Raw genomic sequence first — 17,708 nt, forward strand, 5'->3', positions numbered from 1 at the left:
AGCCCTTGGACTACCGACAGGTCAACGCAGGGATGGTGTCAGATGCTTATCCCATGCCCCGCATGGACGAGTTGCTGGATGAACTCGCGGGGGCAAAGTATCTGACCATTATGGATCTCAGTAAAGGTTACTGGCAGATCCCCTTGACTCAGGAGGCTAGGGAGAAGTCAGCATTCATTACCCCGAGTGGCCTCTATGAATTCCTAGTGATGCCATTCGGGATGAAGAATGCCCCGGCTATCTTCCAACGCCTGGTCAATCGTTTACTGGTGTCACGCTGCGCTCACCACGGACAAGAAGGGACCCTGGAACTGAGGTGAAAAGGGTAGAACTTGCACCCACAGCTGCAGGGACACGCCTGGAAGGTGGATAGTTAGGCGGCTGGAACTGATCGGAAGAGATGGTGTTAGTTCAGATACTCGCCGGATGGATGGGAGGATTCAGGAGGATGGTCGGTGCCGAGAGCCGTGGGTTTCAAGCTGGGCGGTAGGTAGGAATCCGTAAGCTGAGGTGGAGGGTTGGAGAGATTGGAAGGTCAGAGGGCAAGCCGAGGTCGAAATCCAGAGCGGGTCCACAGTCAAGCCGGTTCGGTACACAGGAGATCACTATAAGAGGGAGAGACGAAAGCACAAAGGCAGGCACAAACGTGGGTAACGCAGGTCACACAAAGCTATGCTCATCCAAAGAAGGAATGGCTGAGCAGAGTATAAATGTGAGTCCAATAGGAACAGGGGGAGGGACGGAGGAGCGGCCCCATGGGAGGCAGAGATAGGGCAGAGAACGTGCCACAGCTGATAATGCTTGACGCGTGGTTTGTGAGCGGTGCACGCGCATCAGGCGTGTGCACCGCGCGGGAGAGGCGCTCGCGGCCTGAGCAGGGGGCGGGAGTTTACCCCACGAGAGGGCAGAAGACTCCCTGTGTACACACACACACACACACACACAGCAGCTCAACACACACAAACTGCTGCTACACACACACAATAGCACACCACACACAACACAGCACCTCTACACACACAAACACACCACACACACAACACAGCGCCTCCTCTACACTCACAACACAGCACCTCATCTACACTTACAACACAGCACCTCTACACACACAACACAGCACCTCTTCAAACACAACACAGCACCTCTTCAAACACAACACAGCAGCTCTACACACACATGCTACACCCATAAACAGTGCTGCTGACACTGACACACACACACACTGGAGCTCTACACACACACACAGTAGCTCTATACACACACACAAACTGCTGCTACACATACAACAGCACAACACACACACACACACACACACACACACTGTAGCCACAATAAAAAATGCAGCCACTTACTAAACTTTGCACTCTCCCCCCTCCACCTCTACACACAACACAGCACCTCTACACACACACCCCACACACACACCACTGCACCTCTATACACAACACTGCACCTCTATACACAACACAGCACCTCTACACACACCCCACACACACACAACACTGCACCTCTACACACACAGCACTGCACCTCTATACACAGCAACTCTACACACAACACAGCCCCTCTATACACACACACACACACACACACACACACACACACACACACACACACACTGCTGCTACACACACATGCTACACCCATAAACACTGCTGCTGACACTGACACACACACTGGAGCTCTATACACACACACACACAGCACTTCTACACAGATATACAACACAACAGCACACACTCACACACAAACTGCAGCCACAAAGAAACTGCAGACAGCCACTTACTTCTTTGCAGACAATCCCCCCAAATCAACTGAATCTGCTCAGAAAATCTGTCAGCTCGGGAGGGGGAGGAGTCAACCCGTGGCTGATACGTCCTGACCAATCCCCTGCCCTGTCTCAGAGCTTTTACTTCATGCAAACCAGTCCCCTGCCCTGTCTCAGCTGTTCTGAAAGCTGATTGGCTGGAAATAAACCCATTGAAAACTGCACTTTGCAAGCTGCTAAATTCCGTGCATTACTGATTGGATAATGCCTGGAATTTTAACCAATCAGAGAGCAGGGTTTTCAATAATGCCCTGAATTTTACTGCTTTAGCCTATAATAATGGATATCAACTCCGGAAACCCCGGCATCAATCCAAGGCAGGAAAAGGGCCTGATTTTTTCTAAGTCCCGTCTCGCCGCTCATCCCCAGCTTCTTGCCAACTTTTTTTGCCGAGGTCATTTGGAGAGAAATTCTCCATTCTATAGCGACGATCAGCTGCGAGATGCTGATCGGGGCTACTAGAATACAGCGAGTTGGAAAAGCTGCCGATGAGCGGCGAGAAGGGGCCTATCGCCAAGCGGTCGGCGGATTTTTTTCCAAAATAATTCCAGATACCAAAATAAAACGGCGTGTTTTCCTATTCTCGCCAGCTTCTCGGGGCTTACTGAATGGCAGTAGGCTTTTTTGGCAATAAGGAGCTTACCGCCTTTTACTGCATAGGCCCCTTAGTGTTCAGTGTTTGTACACTTCTTGGTTTTTAAAGATGACTCCCATAGGAAGCAGCAAGGTGGCCATGTTATGTAACAGAAATGGGACAACACCGGCACCGAAAACTGTTAGTTTGTCAAAATAGAACTTTTCAGCTCTGGTGAAACCCGCGCTGCAAATCAATTAAAACAAAAAACGGCAGGATTTTTGCTTTAAAATGGGCTGGCAGTTTAATTCTACAGCATTATAGGAGTTAGAGAAAAATGCCCAATTTTGCAATGTGTGGAGATATGGAAAAGGTGATGCAGACAATCATTTTTAATGTGACAAATAAAAAAAAACATTCTTTTTCATAGCAGCCCTTGCAAATGCAGCAACTACCACAGTATAGAAAAAAGAAAAACGGCGTACAACTCAAATATAGTGTTTAATCAAGCATCAGGTAAGGTATACACGTACATCAGAATGAATTATAACAAGCGTGACATGTTATGGACATGTTACCACAATGGCAAACCAGCTGATCCCCACACCGAGCGATGGTTCCTGCGGGCTGCGACCGGATTCAAGGCCCTGAGCGTCCTCTCAATGGACAGAATGTTCTTGGTGTTCCTGGTATCTGTCCAGGCTTGAATTGGTGCCTTCTGTGTCTCAAGCGTTAAATTGTAAGGATCCTTCCACACTGACGGCTACAGCCGATTATACTTGCTCAATTCAGACGGCAGCTAGTGACGTCACTGGTCGCGTCACTGGAATTGAGACTAACCTGTAGATAGTCAAAAGGTAGAAAGCCGCAAGCATGTAGAGCAGTAACAGTGTTTCTGGAGTTCCAAGTGTACAGAGCTTGCACTCTATTCCTATGCGTTTCGTAGATATACATAGAAGATGAGGTCTTACAGTATATCTAAACTAACAGTATATTGATCCAGAGAAAGGCAAACAAAAAACCGCAATGACATATCATCCAATGATATCTCATAAAGGGAAAAATAAATTCCTTCCGGACTCCAAGAATTCGCAATCAGAATACTCCATGGATCAACATTCTTCCCATGTTTACTTATTTGGTATATCCCTGTATACCTTTCCTTTCTAAAAAGATGTCCAACATTTTTTTAACAAATCTATTGTATCTGCCATCGGAGTCTGCATGGGTAATAAATTCCACATTTTAACTGCCCTTACTGTAAAGAACCATTTCCTTTGGTGCTGATGAAATCTCCTTTCCTCCAACCTTAAGGGATGACCCCGAGTCCTTTGTTTTGTCCTTGGGATAAACGGTTCTTTTGAAAGCTCCTTTTACTGTCCTCGAATATATTTTTAAATAGTTATCATGTCCCCACTTAGACGCCTCTTTTCTAATGTAAATAAATCTAATTTAGCTAGCCTCTCCTCATAAATTAGATTGTCCACCCCCTTTATTAATTTGGTGGCTCCACTAGGTTCTCTCTAATTCCATAATGTCTTTTCTTAGGATTGGTGCCCAAAATTGTACTCCATATTCAAGGTGTGGTCTTACTAATGCTTTATAAAGGGGCATAATTATGTTTACTTCCCTTCCATCCATTGCCCGTTTGATGCAAGATAAGATTTTGTTTGCCTTTGCAGCTACTGAATGACTTTGTGCACTATTGCTAAGCCTGCTGTCTACAAGCACTCCTAAATCCTTCAACACCCACCATTTCCTTCTCCATCAAGCATTCCCCTAATTTATCCCCATTTAATTTGTAAGTCGCCAGTTTATTCTTGCATCCCAAATGCATAAATCCATGCTGAGTATTACTAATAATGTTGTTTGCCATTAGGTATTCCTGAACATTATCCTGTATTAAACCTTCAAGTAGCTTCCTCACTATTGAAGTCAGACTTACAGGTCTGTAATTCACCGGTTGTGATCTAGCTGCTCTTTTAAATATAGGCACCACGTCTGCTTTATGCCAACCTTATGGTACTGAGCCTGTGGAAATGGAGTCCTTGAATATTAAATGTAATGGTTTGGCTATTACTGAACTTAACTCCTTGAGAACTCTTGGATGTATACCATCGGGGCCAGGTGCCTTATTTACTTTAATTTTTTCAGGGAAGTAGACCATATCAATGAAACGCATAGGAATAGAGTGCAAGCTCTGTACACTTGGAATTGCAGAAACACTGTTACTGCTCTACATGCTTGCGGATTTCTACCTTTTGACTATAGTTACATAGTGTCATGGGAGAGGGCGTTTGGCCCGGTATTAAAGGGGTTACACCCCATTTGGCCACCCCCTGCTCTCACTTGGGAAGCAAGGGGTTAACTCGACTGCGGTCCAATAATGTGTTTTTACCCTGCTTCAGCACCCAAATGTGTATTCCCCTGTAAATGTGTATTGTTCCCATTCCAGTGTCTGCACCAACACATACACTGGGATCGATGCGGGAGGGAAAGGGTTAATAGTTAAGGAGTGATTATAGCCCTTTGTTCCATTTTCCCGCCTTTGCAGGCTCCATTTTGCAGCTTCCCATAGGTCACCGTTGCAGCTCCATACGATCCTATGGGGAAACTGGCGATTTGGGCCCATTTTCATCAGAAGACCTGCAGGTGGCGCCCGAGAGGAGCGGCGTTTCCCGACCTCCAGGAACGGGTTGGCATCCATCCAAACCGCAGACCGTAGAAGCGGATACATTCTCTAAAAAAGAGCATTGATCACATTAGGTCAAGTTCAACCACAATTGGCGTGGGAAACTAACCCAGGAATAAAATTATTTTTGCCCCTAGACCCTAGGAACCCCCACACTCGACCACCACCGGGTCCGAGAATTAAGGACCCCCGTAAAGGGTCGCGCTCGCCACAAGGGTCGCGCCATTGACTCTAATGGGAGCGGAAGTCCCATTGAATCCTATGGCGGCGCCGGCCCATGCATTTCCTATGTAGGCGCCGGCCATATTGATTCTAATGGAGGAAAGCCGCATGGTTTTGAAATGGCTAAGTCCAAAAGTGTGAAAAGTGTAAGCCTATATCTCCGGTTTTGTGAGTGCCAGAGGGCTGGGATTTTGGTCGCAGGTAGTCACTGTTCCGGCATGACTGCATGGTCATTTCCAGCCCTCTCCGATCAACCAGACGGAGTGTGGGCAAATGTGAAAATTGTGATTTCCCCATTGACTTCAATGGCAGAGTTGCTCCATTGAAAGCCTTTAGCGGGGGAGCCCATTGATTTCAATAGGAGAGTGAAACGCTGTGATTTCTTTTAGCTTTTAGCGGAGAATCCTGCATTAAAGTTAATAGGGGATTTTAACTTGTTTTTTGTATCTCCGGTTCTGGGGGTCGTGGAAGGCTGATATTTGGCCACTATGGCAAGGGTCCTCCGGCATGAGGACCTGGCAAATCTCAGCCCACTCAGACCCACAGAACGGATTATTTTAATATGTGTAGATATTAAAGAATGTATTGTATTTTTGGTCCAGGGTAAAAGCCCGGGAAGGCTAGCGCCCATATGGTATGTTAATGCTCAGGGGGGAGACAAGGGGTCTACAATAAACCCCCTGATCAAAGGCTCCCCCACCCTGCTTGTGTATGCTAGCACAAAGGAAAGCAGGACGTGGGTACTTTATGATAAGTGTTGTGTTTCACACCTTGGGACAAAGGGTTTCCTGTCCCAAGTAGACTTTCAGACACCAGTCTTGTGGGAGGGGGGCTGGGGAAATAAGCCCCTGATTAGAATAATATCCACCCAGTGGGCAGGTATTACTTTGCCACTCAGGTGAGGTGGCAAGGAGGGATTGGGTGCAGATAATTGTCCTCCAATGACTTGCACTCAATGCCAGGGTATAGGAGTGAAACTCCATATAAACGAGTGTAAGCTCTATGCCCAGTGTCTTTCGTGTCTGTTCGTGTCTGTTCGTGATGTCTTCATTTGAACCTGTATTGCTGAATGAATTGCCAATCCTGTACCTGATTGCTTCATTGTCCAAACCCCTGAAGTAAGTGTCCATTTCTTGTCTGTTATTTGTATCATCTTGTGTGTTCTCCTTCTTTAAGGAATAAACTATATTTATTATATCTAAGTCGTGTTCAATTCAACCCAGATATTTGGTGTATATTATACCCTGTAACTAGCTACCGTGACACATAGTTACATAGTAGATGAGGTTGAAAAAAGATGTAGGTCCATCAAGTTCAACCTATGCTAAATTTAGACAACATATACTTTATCCTATATCTATACTTACTTATTGATCAAGAGGAAGGCAAACAAAAAACCCAGTGTCATATCCAATGATATCTCATAAGGAGAAAAATAAATTCCTTCCTGACTCCAAGAATTGGCAATCGGATTAATCCCTGGATCAACATCCTTCCCATGTATACTTATTTGGTATATCCCTGTATACCTTTCCCATCTAAACAGATGTCCAATCTTTTTTTTAAAATCTATCTACTGGTTGGTTGCAATTCCAGTGAAGCGACTAGTGACATCATTAGCTGCCGCCTGAACTGAGCAAGTGTAATTGGCTGTAGCCATCAGTGTGGAAGGATCCTTACAACTTGGTACTTGAGACACAGAAGGTGAAAATTCAAGCGCGTGGACAGATACCAGGGACACTGTCACGATAGCTTGTGCAGGGTTATAATATACACCAAAATAACTGGGTTGAATTGAATGCGACCGTAATATGATAAAGAAAGTTTATTCCTTCAGGGAAAGTGAACACACAATATGGTACAAATAACGCACAGGATATAAACACTTACTTAGGGAATGGGCAATGAAGTAATCTGGATCTGGATTAGCAATTCATCAAGGCATCAGGTAGAAGTAATCATGAACAACATTGGGCATAGAGCTTACACTCGGTTATATGGGATTTAAGACCTATACCCTAACATTGGGTGTCAGGTATTGGTTAACAATTACCTGCACCCAATTACCTTTTGCCAGCTAATGTGGGAAGCACTTTGGTACCTGCCCCCAGGTAACTGGCACATGCGCACATCCCTCTGGCCAGAGACCCATTTTCAGCACCCCACACTAATCAGATGGCGACTTAAAGTCTACCTTCTGGGGGTCTAGGCCGGGAAACTCTGTCCAGAGGTGTGAAGTATGGCACTTAGAACAAGTACCCATGTCCTGCTCTTCTCTGCCCTAGCATACTTAATCAGGGTGGGGGAGCCTTTGATCAGGGGACTTGGTGTAGACATACGGTCGCCCCCTGATCATTAACATACTGCAGGGGCTTGTATCTTTAACGGGCTTTTTACAAGGCACCAAATACGAAACATCTTCATAATCATATATATATTAAAATAATCCGAGCGGGCTAGAAATTGCCAGATCCTCATGCTGGAGAGGATTCTACATGGTGGGCAATTTTCAGCTAGTTACCAGTACTCTGTTCTGTTGTTCGGAGAGGGCTGGAATTTGCCATACAATCATGCTGGAGCAGTGACTACATTGTGGCCAAATCTCAGCCCTCTAGACCTTACAGAACCGGAGATCTGGGTTTTCACTTTGTACACTTTTGGACTTTGAGTTTTTTCAGCCACGCGGCTTTTCTCCGCCATTGCGGTCAATGGTGGAACCCTCATGGCCGGCGTGACCCTTTTTCGCCACCATTGACTGTCGGACCCGGTTGGGGTCGAGTAAGGGGGTCCCCCTGAGCTAGGGGCAAAAAGAATTAACCCGCTAGCTGCCCTAAGGCCGGAGATACAATTTTAATATGACTGAACTTGGCAGTGACCAAGTTCCCACGCCAATTGAGTGATCAAAGCTTTTCTATTGATATTGTATCCGCTTTTGGGGTTTGTGGTTTGGCTGGCTGCCAGCTCGTTCCTGGAGGTCGGACTCGAGGAATCCCCATTGAAATACATTACTCCATTCATTTCAATGGCGGAGTTCCACTCGTCCTCTCGGGCGCCACCTGCTGGTCTTTTCTGATATTAGGCCAAAACCACGTAAATCTCCATTGACTTGCATGGAGCTCCAATGGCGGCCTATGGGATGGGCTGCAAATGGGGATAGAAAAGGCGGGATGGGGAACAAAGGGCAATAAACATGTTAATGCATTTCACCCTTTCCCTCCCGACCTGATCCCAGTGTATGTGTTGGGTGCACACACTGTGAAGGGAAAAATACATGTAACCAGGGGAGACACAGTTTGCAATGAGGCAGGGGAATAAAACACTTTTAAACATTATAACAGTTAACCCCTCGCCTCCCATACGATGGTGGGGGTGGCCGTGTGGGGTGTAACCCCTTTATTACTGGGCCCACCCCCCTCTCCATCGCTACACCTCCCCTTCTCAATGGGTGCCCTGCGGCCCGCTGCCCCTCACGGGAAGTTGGTCACCGGTGGCACCGTTGGAGAACTCAAGTTCAGAGGGGTTCTCTTGACGAGATAGTCCACCCGCGTTGCTGTGTTCACTACCCTTCTTGTGTTGAATAGTGAAATCAAACTCTTGCAGTGCCAAGCTCCAACGCAACAGCTTTGCATTCTCTCCTGAGGCTCTCTGCAGCCAACTCAGGGGATTGTGATCAGTGATGATGGTTAAAGAGTGCCCATACACATAAGGCTGTAATTTCTTTAGTACCCACACAATTGCCAAGCACTCCTTTTCAATTGTGGCATAGGCCACCTCCCTGGAAAGTAGCTTGTGACTGAGGTACACCACAGGGTGCTCTCTGCCGTCCTCCCCCACTTGGCTTAACACAGCCCCAATGCCAAAGTCTGAAGCATCAGTTTGGATGAGGAAATGTTTGGAGTAGTCCGGGGCAGCCAAGATGGGGGCACCTGCAAGGGCAGTCTTTAAACCCTGGAACGAAGTTTCACAGGCAGGAGACCAGGTAATAAGCACAGGCTGTTGCTTTCTGGTCAGGTCAGTCAGGGGTTTGGCCACGGCGCTGTACTGTGGGACAAACTTCCTATAGTACCCTGCGGTGCCTAGGAATGCTATAACCTGTTTCTTGGTTCTGGGAACAGGCCACTGGACTATAGCCTCTACCTTGGCTGGCTCTGGTTTCAGATGGTCTCCGCCCACCCTTTGCCCTAAGTACAGGACCTCAGCCATCCCTACCATGCACTTTGTGGGTTTTAAGGTAAGCCGAGCTTCCCTAATCCTGTCTAGCACCGAAGCTACATGTCCTAAATGGGATTCCCAGGAGTTACTAAAGACAGCAATGTCATCTAGATAAGCCCTTGCATAACTTTGCATCCCTTTCAGTAACCGGTTGACCAGATGTTGGAAGGAAGCTCATCCATGCGGGGTATGGGGTAGGCATCTGAGACTGTCCCAGTGTTGAGCAAGCGGTAGTCCACACAAAACCGTGTGGTCTTGTCCTTCTTAGGAACTACTGTAGGACTACCGGACTAGCCCAAGGGCTCTGGGATGGAGTAATTACCCCTAGGGTCAGCATCTCCTCTATCTCCCTCTCTATACTTGTCTTGACCTCTGCTGACACTCTATAAGCGTGCTTATGCAGAGGTCGCAGGTCCCCTGTGAGCACTGGGTGATCTGTGAGGTGTGTTTTCTCTGGCATGTCAGTGAAGAGAGCCCTATACTGTTCTAGCATGTCCCTGGCCTCTACCTTCTGCCTCACACTTAACTGACCTCCTATCTCCACCTGCTCTACAGTGCCTCCCTGCCTAGCCTCCCCTAGGAGATCAGGCAGAGCATTGCTCGCCGGATCTTCCAGCGGTGGGCTACAAATGGCCATCACCGCTCCCATACTCGGAGCTTTGTATTCTTTCAACATATTTATGTGATAAGTCTTATTCCTGTGTGGCTCTACCTGTACGACATAGTTGTACTCATTCATCTTTCGGAGAACCGGATATGGTCCCGTCCAGGCAGCCATCAATTTGTTCTCCTGAGTGGGTTTGAGAACAAGCACCTGCTGACCTGGGATGAATTCTCTACTATGGGCATTCCGGTCATACCATTGCTTTTGCTTGGTCTGAGCAGCCCTGGGCCACCCCCATGAGCATCTCTAACCGGTCTCGGAGATCTACTATATACTGGATCACAGATGCATCAGTATCAGTAGCTTCCCCCTCCCATCCCTCCCGGAATAGGTCCAGAGGTCCCCGTACCCTGCGGCCATATAGTAGCTCGAAGGGAGAAAAGCCTGTAGATTCTTGCGGTACCTCTCGGTAGGCAAACAGCAAGTGCTACAAGTGAATCTCCCAGTCTTTCCCCTCTGCATCTATAAAGGTCCGAAGCATCTGCTTCAGGGTACCGGTAAACCTCTCACATAATCCATTTGTCTGTGGATGGTAAGGGGTAGTACGCCGGTGCTGTACACTGCATGCATCCCAGAGACACTGTAACAGTTCACTCATGAACTGCGACCCTTGATCGGTTAGGATCTCACTAGGGAAACATACCCTAGCAAAGATGTTCAGTAGCGCCGCCGCTACTGTCCTGGCGTCAATGGTGCCAAGCGCTACCGCCTCAGGGTACCGGGTGGCAAAATCCACCACCGTGAGGATATAGCTCTTCCCTGACCAACTAGGAATCATAAGGGGCCCTACAATATCTATCGCTACCTTCTGGAAGGGTTCCCCTAATACTGGTAGTGGGTTCAGGGGTGCCTTCACATGGTCGCTCGCCTTACCTATCCGCTGGCAGGCGTCACAGGAGTGGCAAAAAGTGACCATATCCCGGGACGCCCCTGGCCAGTAGTAACGCTGCACTAGCCGGGCTCTCGTCTTAGTGACCCCCTGATGTCCCACTAACGGAATAGAGTGGGCTACCTGTAACAGTTGCTGTCTGTACCCCTGGGGCACTACTAGCTGTCGCTTACCGGTCACCCCCTTCTCTACCCCCGGGATCCCCGCTTCTCTGTACAGGAGTCCCCTGTGCCATAGGCAGTGATCGGCGCCCTCCCCTGCCTGAGACTCGGACGCCCGAAGTCTCATACCGGCCAGGCTGGGGTCTGTCTTCACTGCCTCCCTAAACTGGGTCCCTAATTCTGGCCACCCCCCGGTCATGTCTATGTCAGGGGAACGTGGTACTGTAAGGGGAAACAGTAAGTCTGTCTGAGTCTGCGACTGAGCCTGGCTTACCTCCCCGGTCTCCTCAGAGACCTCCGCTAACGTTGGTCCCAAATGTAGGGGCACTGGAGCCGCCGCCGCTTGGCTCTGGGTGACTGCCGCCAGTCGCGGGTATTGGTACCCGGTTGTAGGTGCTGGTCATCGGACCCAGATCGGTGCCGAGGAGTACCTCTGCATACAAACCGGGTAAACCCCCCACCTCCCGCACACCCTGTCCCTCCCCCCAATCCAAAAAGATTCAGGCAATCTGGAGAAATCGTGGCTCTCCGTCCGCCACGGTGATCTGCATCCCGGGTGCAATTCCTCTGGTCTTACCATATCAGGTCGTACCAGGGTTACTGCAGCACCTGAATCCAGCAAGCCGACTGCTTGCCGGTCACCGACTGTGACCGTGGTGAGGTGTCTGCTCTGGCCATCCTTCAGCTGCAGCTCCGCTGGTGCTCCGGGATGTCCGCCGCTCCTTGCTGTTGGCACCGATGAAACCAGGGCAGGCTCTTTATGGGACATCCCGCTGGGGGTTGTTTCCATGACAGGGCTGGGATCCTTGGTGGAGGCAACCCGTACTCGGGCAACCTGCTTCGCAGCTGGGGTGCGTTGCCCCTGATGGGGTCCGCCGGAACGCAGCGGCTCCGGGCAATCCAGCTTGAGGTGACCGGTGCTGTTACAGTTGTAGCACCGCCGCTCATGCTGGAGCTCTCCCACCTTGGGTGGATTGCTGCCCGCAGGCGGCTTCGTAATCCACTGGGGTGTAGTGCGGATCCCCTTGGCTGGGGCCGCCGCCGCTTTGGCTGCTGCCTTGGCGTTCATCAGGGCTCGGCTTGTGATGTAATCGTCCGCGAGCCTTGCTGCCTCCTGGTGAGTCTTGGGATTTTTGTCAAACACCCAAGCCCTCACTGCCGGAGGACACTGTTGCATAAGCTGTTCCTGGAACACCAAGTCCAGCAGGGTCTGGTATGTCTTAGCCCCGTATCCTTCCACCCACCGGGTCCCGTGCAATACCATGCGGGTGCTAAAAGTCACAAAGGTCTCCAGCGGTTGTTTCTCCTCCATCCGGAACTTGTCACGGTAAGCTTCTGGGGTGAGGGCATATTGAACTAGCAACAGTTCTTTCAAGTGATCGTAGTCATCATTGAGCTCGTCCGGAACAGCCAGCAGGGTCTGTTTGGCCATACCAGCAAGGGGTCGTTGCATGACCCGCTCCTGTGGAGGTACCTTGTACCGCCGACACTGCATTTCAAAGTTCCCGAGAAAGCTGTTGATCTGGTCGGCACCCTCCACAAACTTGGAGAAGCTGTGATGGTTCAGCTGGGGAGCATTCCGGTCTCCGTATGCAGGGGGAGAATAAGCGGGTCGGTTCACCGCCATCGCCATGAACTGTGTCCGCTCCTCCAGGGTTCCCCCATCGCTCCACAGAGCAAGCATTGCCATCATTTCAGGGGTAAACGGACTGGTCGCCGCAACAGTCAATACTCCGGCTGCAATAGTCCCGTGGCTTCGGGATTCATCCACTCCCTCCTCAAGTCTCTGCTGTCCCGGAGCTGGGTCCATTCCCTGCTCTCCGGGCGGTTGATGTACGGCCGCTGAAGCTGTGGATCTTAGCTCAGCCAGCCGGGTTTCGTGCACTCTGATCGCCTCCTCCATCTGTTCCATATCTCTGCCCTCCGTGGGCAGCCCGTACTCAATACACCTTTCTCTCAGCTGTGCCCGGGTCCGGACAGTAGATGAACCGGCACCCTTGCTCACACTTAGATGCTTCTCGCGAGTAGGGTAGAACAATGAGGTGGTGCAATATCCCGTTATGTGTTGTACAACAGTGTGTCCAATATCACTAGCCTCAGGAACTTGCACTTTTCCCGAGTTCCTGCTGTATTACAGAGTCCCGCAGAAAACTGTAATACAGATTCGATTCAATCCCGCTGCTGCCGTCCCAGTTATTATAAGCCTATCACGATAGCTTGTGCAGGGTTATAATATACACCAAAATAACTGGGTTGAAATGAATGTGACCGTAATACGATAAAGAAAGTTTATTCCTTCAGGGAAAGTGAACACACAATATGGTACAAATAACACACAGGATATATACACTTACTTAGGGAATGGGCAATGAAGTAATCTGGATCTGGATTAGCAATTCATCAAGGCATCAGTAATCACGAACAACATTGGGCATAGAGTTTACACTCGGTTATATGGGATTTAAGCCCTATACCCTAACTTTGGGTGTCAGGTATTGATTAACAATTACCTGCACCCAATTACCTTTTGCCAGCTAATGTGGGAAGCACTTTGGTACCTGCGCCCAGGTAACTGGCACATGCACACATCCCTCTGGCCAGAGACCCATTTTTAGCACCCCACACTAATCAGATGGCGACTTAGTCTACCTTCTGGGGGTCTGGGCCGGGAAACTCTGTCCAGAGGTGTGAAGTATGGCACTTAGGACAAGTACCCATGTCCTGCTCTTCTCTGCCCTAGCATACTTAATCAGGGTGGGTGAGCCTTTGAACAGGGGACTTGGTGTAGACATACGGTCGCCCCCTGATCATTAACATATTGCAGGGGCTTGTATCTTTCACGGGCTGTTTACTAGGCACCAAATACTGTACATTTTCATAATCAAATACATATATAAATAATCCGTTCGGCTGGGCCGAGCGGGCTAGAAATTGCCAGCCCCTCATGCTGGAGAGGATTCTACATGGTGGCCAATTTTCAGCTCGCTGGGACCCACCGAACCGGTGTTACAGAAATACATTTTAAACCGACATGTTTTAGAAATTGCATTTCTCTGTCATTGAAGTCAATGGCAGAATCACATTTTAAACAGTTACCCAAACTCCGTTCTGTTGATCGGAGAGGGCTGGAATTTGCCATGCAATCATGCCGGAGCAGTGACTACACAGTGGCCAAATCTCAGCCCTCTAGTCCTTACAGAACCGGAGATCTGGGTTTTCACTTTGTACACTTTTGGACTTTGTTTTTTTCAGCTAAGCGGCTTTTCTCCACCATTGCGGTCAATGGTGGAACCCTCATGGCCGGCGCGACCCTTTCTCGCCGCCATTCACTGTCGGACCCGGTTGGGGTCGTGTAAGGGGGTCCCTCCCTGAGCTAGGGGAAAAAATAATTAACCCACTAGCTGCCCTAGGGCCGGAGATACAATTTTAATATGATTGAACTTGGCCGTGACCAAGTTCCCACGCCAATTGAGTGATCAAAGCTTTTCTATTGATATTGTATCCGCTTTCGGGGTTTGCAGTTTGGCTGGCTGCCAGCTCATTCCTAGAGGTCGGACTCGAGGAATCCCCATTGAAATACATTACTCCATTCATTTCAATGGCGGAGTTCGCTCGTCCTCTCGGGCGCCACCTACTGGTCTTTCCTGATATTAGGCCAAAACCACGTAAATCTCCATTGACTTGCATGGAACTCCAATGGCGGCCTATGGGATGGGCTGCAAATGGAGATAGAAAAGGCGGGAAGGGGAACAAAGGGCAGTAAACATGTTAATGCAATTCACCCTTTCCCTCCCGACCTGATCCCAGTGTATGTGTTGGGTGCACACACTGTGAAGGGAAAAATAAATGTAACCAGGGGAGACACAGTTTGCAATGAGGCAGGGGAATAAAACACTATTAAACATTATAACAGTTAACCCCTCGACTCCCATATGATGGTAGGGTGGCCCTGTGGGGTGTAACCCCTTTATTACTGGGCCCACCCCCCTCTCCATCGCTACAGACACCAAGAACATACTGCTTATTGAGAGGACACTGAGGATCTTGAATCCGGTCAGAACCATCGCTTGATGTGAAGATCAGCTGTTTTGCCACTGTCGTAACATGTCCATAACATGTCACGCTTGTTATAATTCACTCTGATGTATGTGCATACCTTACCTGTTGCTTGATTAGCACATTATATTTGTTAATAAACTATAGAGAAACCCCGCTACTGCTTGCAATAGTGAATTAATAATGATGGGTGTAGGTGCTGATGGGGCAATATAAGAATGATAAACAATGGAGGAAAGAACCCCAGTATAGCTTTCATACACTGTGTTGAGATGATGGTGTAAATTTAAAACTAAACTTTATTAGAAACATAGTAAAACAATGGGGATTAAAATAAGATTAAACTCTGTATCACTACCCTTAATTACCTAAGGGATATGAGTCCCCAGGTAGGTAGTCATTATTGAAGTGTTGCTTGAGTACACTAGCCTCCAGCCATCTTAATTAGGGAAGCCTGGGGGAAAGCTAGATTTAGGGATTATAAATACTATTCTTATATGGAACGTCAATTATATACTTGTAGTGCATTGGTGCAATAGTATTGAAATGACACTGCTAATGGTGGGTTGATTGCACAGCCTGTAGTTAGCAAAAGAGTGTCATTTAAATCTTGATAAGATAATGCACCTATGTTGCCTTAGGGTTAAATAAACAGTGTGAATTACTGCCCCAAGGATACACAACAGCTATAGCTCTAGGTCATATTATTAAAACCTCTAGCTCTAGCTGATATTGCACAGTGTAGTTATAATAAAGTGTGCTGCACTTCTAAAACCTGTTGCTATCTGCAGTAGGTGATAGATTAAATAGAGCACCATATAGACAAATGGTGGCAGTTGCTATATAATCTGCCCCAGACCTGAAGGGTGTGCTATTTAACCATATAAGATAGTGAACTGACAATCAGTGGATTGAAATAAACATAATCTCTGATATAGAGCACCATGTATATACTGGTTGCTATACCTGGAAATCCCTGTATGGTATACAGAAGTTCATGGTCGACTAAATTACTGCAAGGTTCCCAGGTCCTTTGGCTGCAAAACAAGCCCAAATCATTATCCCTCCACCACCATGCTTGACAGTTGGTATGAGGTGTTTGTGTTGATATGCTGTGTTTGGTTTTCACCAAACGTGGCGCTGTGCATTATGGCCAAACATCTCCACTTTGGTCTCGTCTGTCCAAAGGACATTGTTCCAGAAGTCTTGTGGTTTGTTCAGATGCAACTTTGCAAACCTAAGCTGTGCTGCCATGTTCTTTTTAGAGAGGCTTTCTCCTGGCAACCCTTCCAAACAAACCATACTTGTTCAGTCTTTTTCTAATTGTACTGTCATGAACTTTAACATTTAACATGCTAACTGAGGCCTGTAGAGTCTGAGATGTAACTCGTTTTTTTTTTTGCAATTTCTCTGAGCATTGCATGGTCTGATCTTGGGGTGAATTTGCTGGGACGTCCACTCCAGGGAAGATTGGCAACTGTTTTGAATGTTTTCCACTTTTGAATAATCTTTCTCACTGTAGAATGATGGACTTTAAATTGTTTGGAAATGGCCTTTTAACCCTTCCCAGATTGATGGGCAGCAACAATTGCTTCTCTAAGATCATTGCTGATGTCTTTCCTCCTTGACATTGCGTTAACACACGCCTGAATGCTCCAGACCAGCAAACTGCTAAACTTTGGCTTTTATAGAGGTGGTCACACTTGCTGATGATCAGTTAATCAAGGGCATTTGATTAGCAGCACCTGTCTGCTACTTAGCATCTTAATTCCTATGGGAGCAGTAAGGGTGTACTTAGTTTTTCACACACAGCTTCTCCATTTGTTAAATAAATCATGACATGGTGTAATATGGCATGTGTCGTTGTTCATCTGAGGTTGTATTTACCTCATTTTAAGACCTGCTAAGGAACAGATGATTGTTATTATGTCCTGATATGCAAAACAATAGAATTCAAAGAGGGTGTACTTTCTTTTTCACACAACTGTACATGTCACTATAATCACGTCACTTGTTTTGTAAAGATTTTAATTTTATCACATATTTGTCACTATCTGGTCCGCGGTAATATCACCTTTTGTTTTTATCACAGTATAGAGTCAGATATTACATGGATTTGGTTGTTATTTCATGTTTTCAAGCAAATAAGAGTGGTCACAACTAGTGGAGCATGTAAAATGCACTAAGTTTTGCATCAGCGCCTACTATATAATAAATACCTAGTCCCACCTAATCAGCCTCCTTTTATTATTAGCTTCATCATACAAGCTGCCCTTTTTTGTATAAAAAAAATGCTATTTTGGAGAAATATGAATGTAGGACTTTTTTTTGCAAATCCTCTAAAGTTTAGATTTTCTAAAACATACATGCAAAGCTACTAGACATATCTTAAAACAGCAACCAGTTCGCC

General features: G+C 47.5%; 1 protein-coding gene across 3 annotated transcripts in view; it reads left to right on the forward strand.

Annotated features, from left to right (window-relative positions):
* Positions 1 to 17,708, forward strand: part of LOC142498618 (uncharacterized) — a 41,135-nt gene that overhangs the window by 20,406 nt on the left and 3,021 nt on the right. The window lies entirely within an intron of this gene.

This window comes from Ascaphus truei, chromosome 7, assembly GCF_040206685.1.
Source record: "Ascaphus truei isolate aAscTru1 chromosome 7, aAscTru1.hap1, whole genome shotgun sequence".
Lineage (NCBI taxonomy): Eukaryota > Metazoa > Chordata > Amphibia > Anura > Ascaphidae > Ascaphus > Ascaphus truei.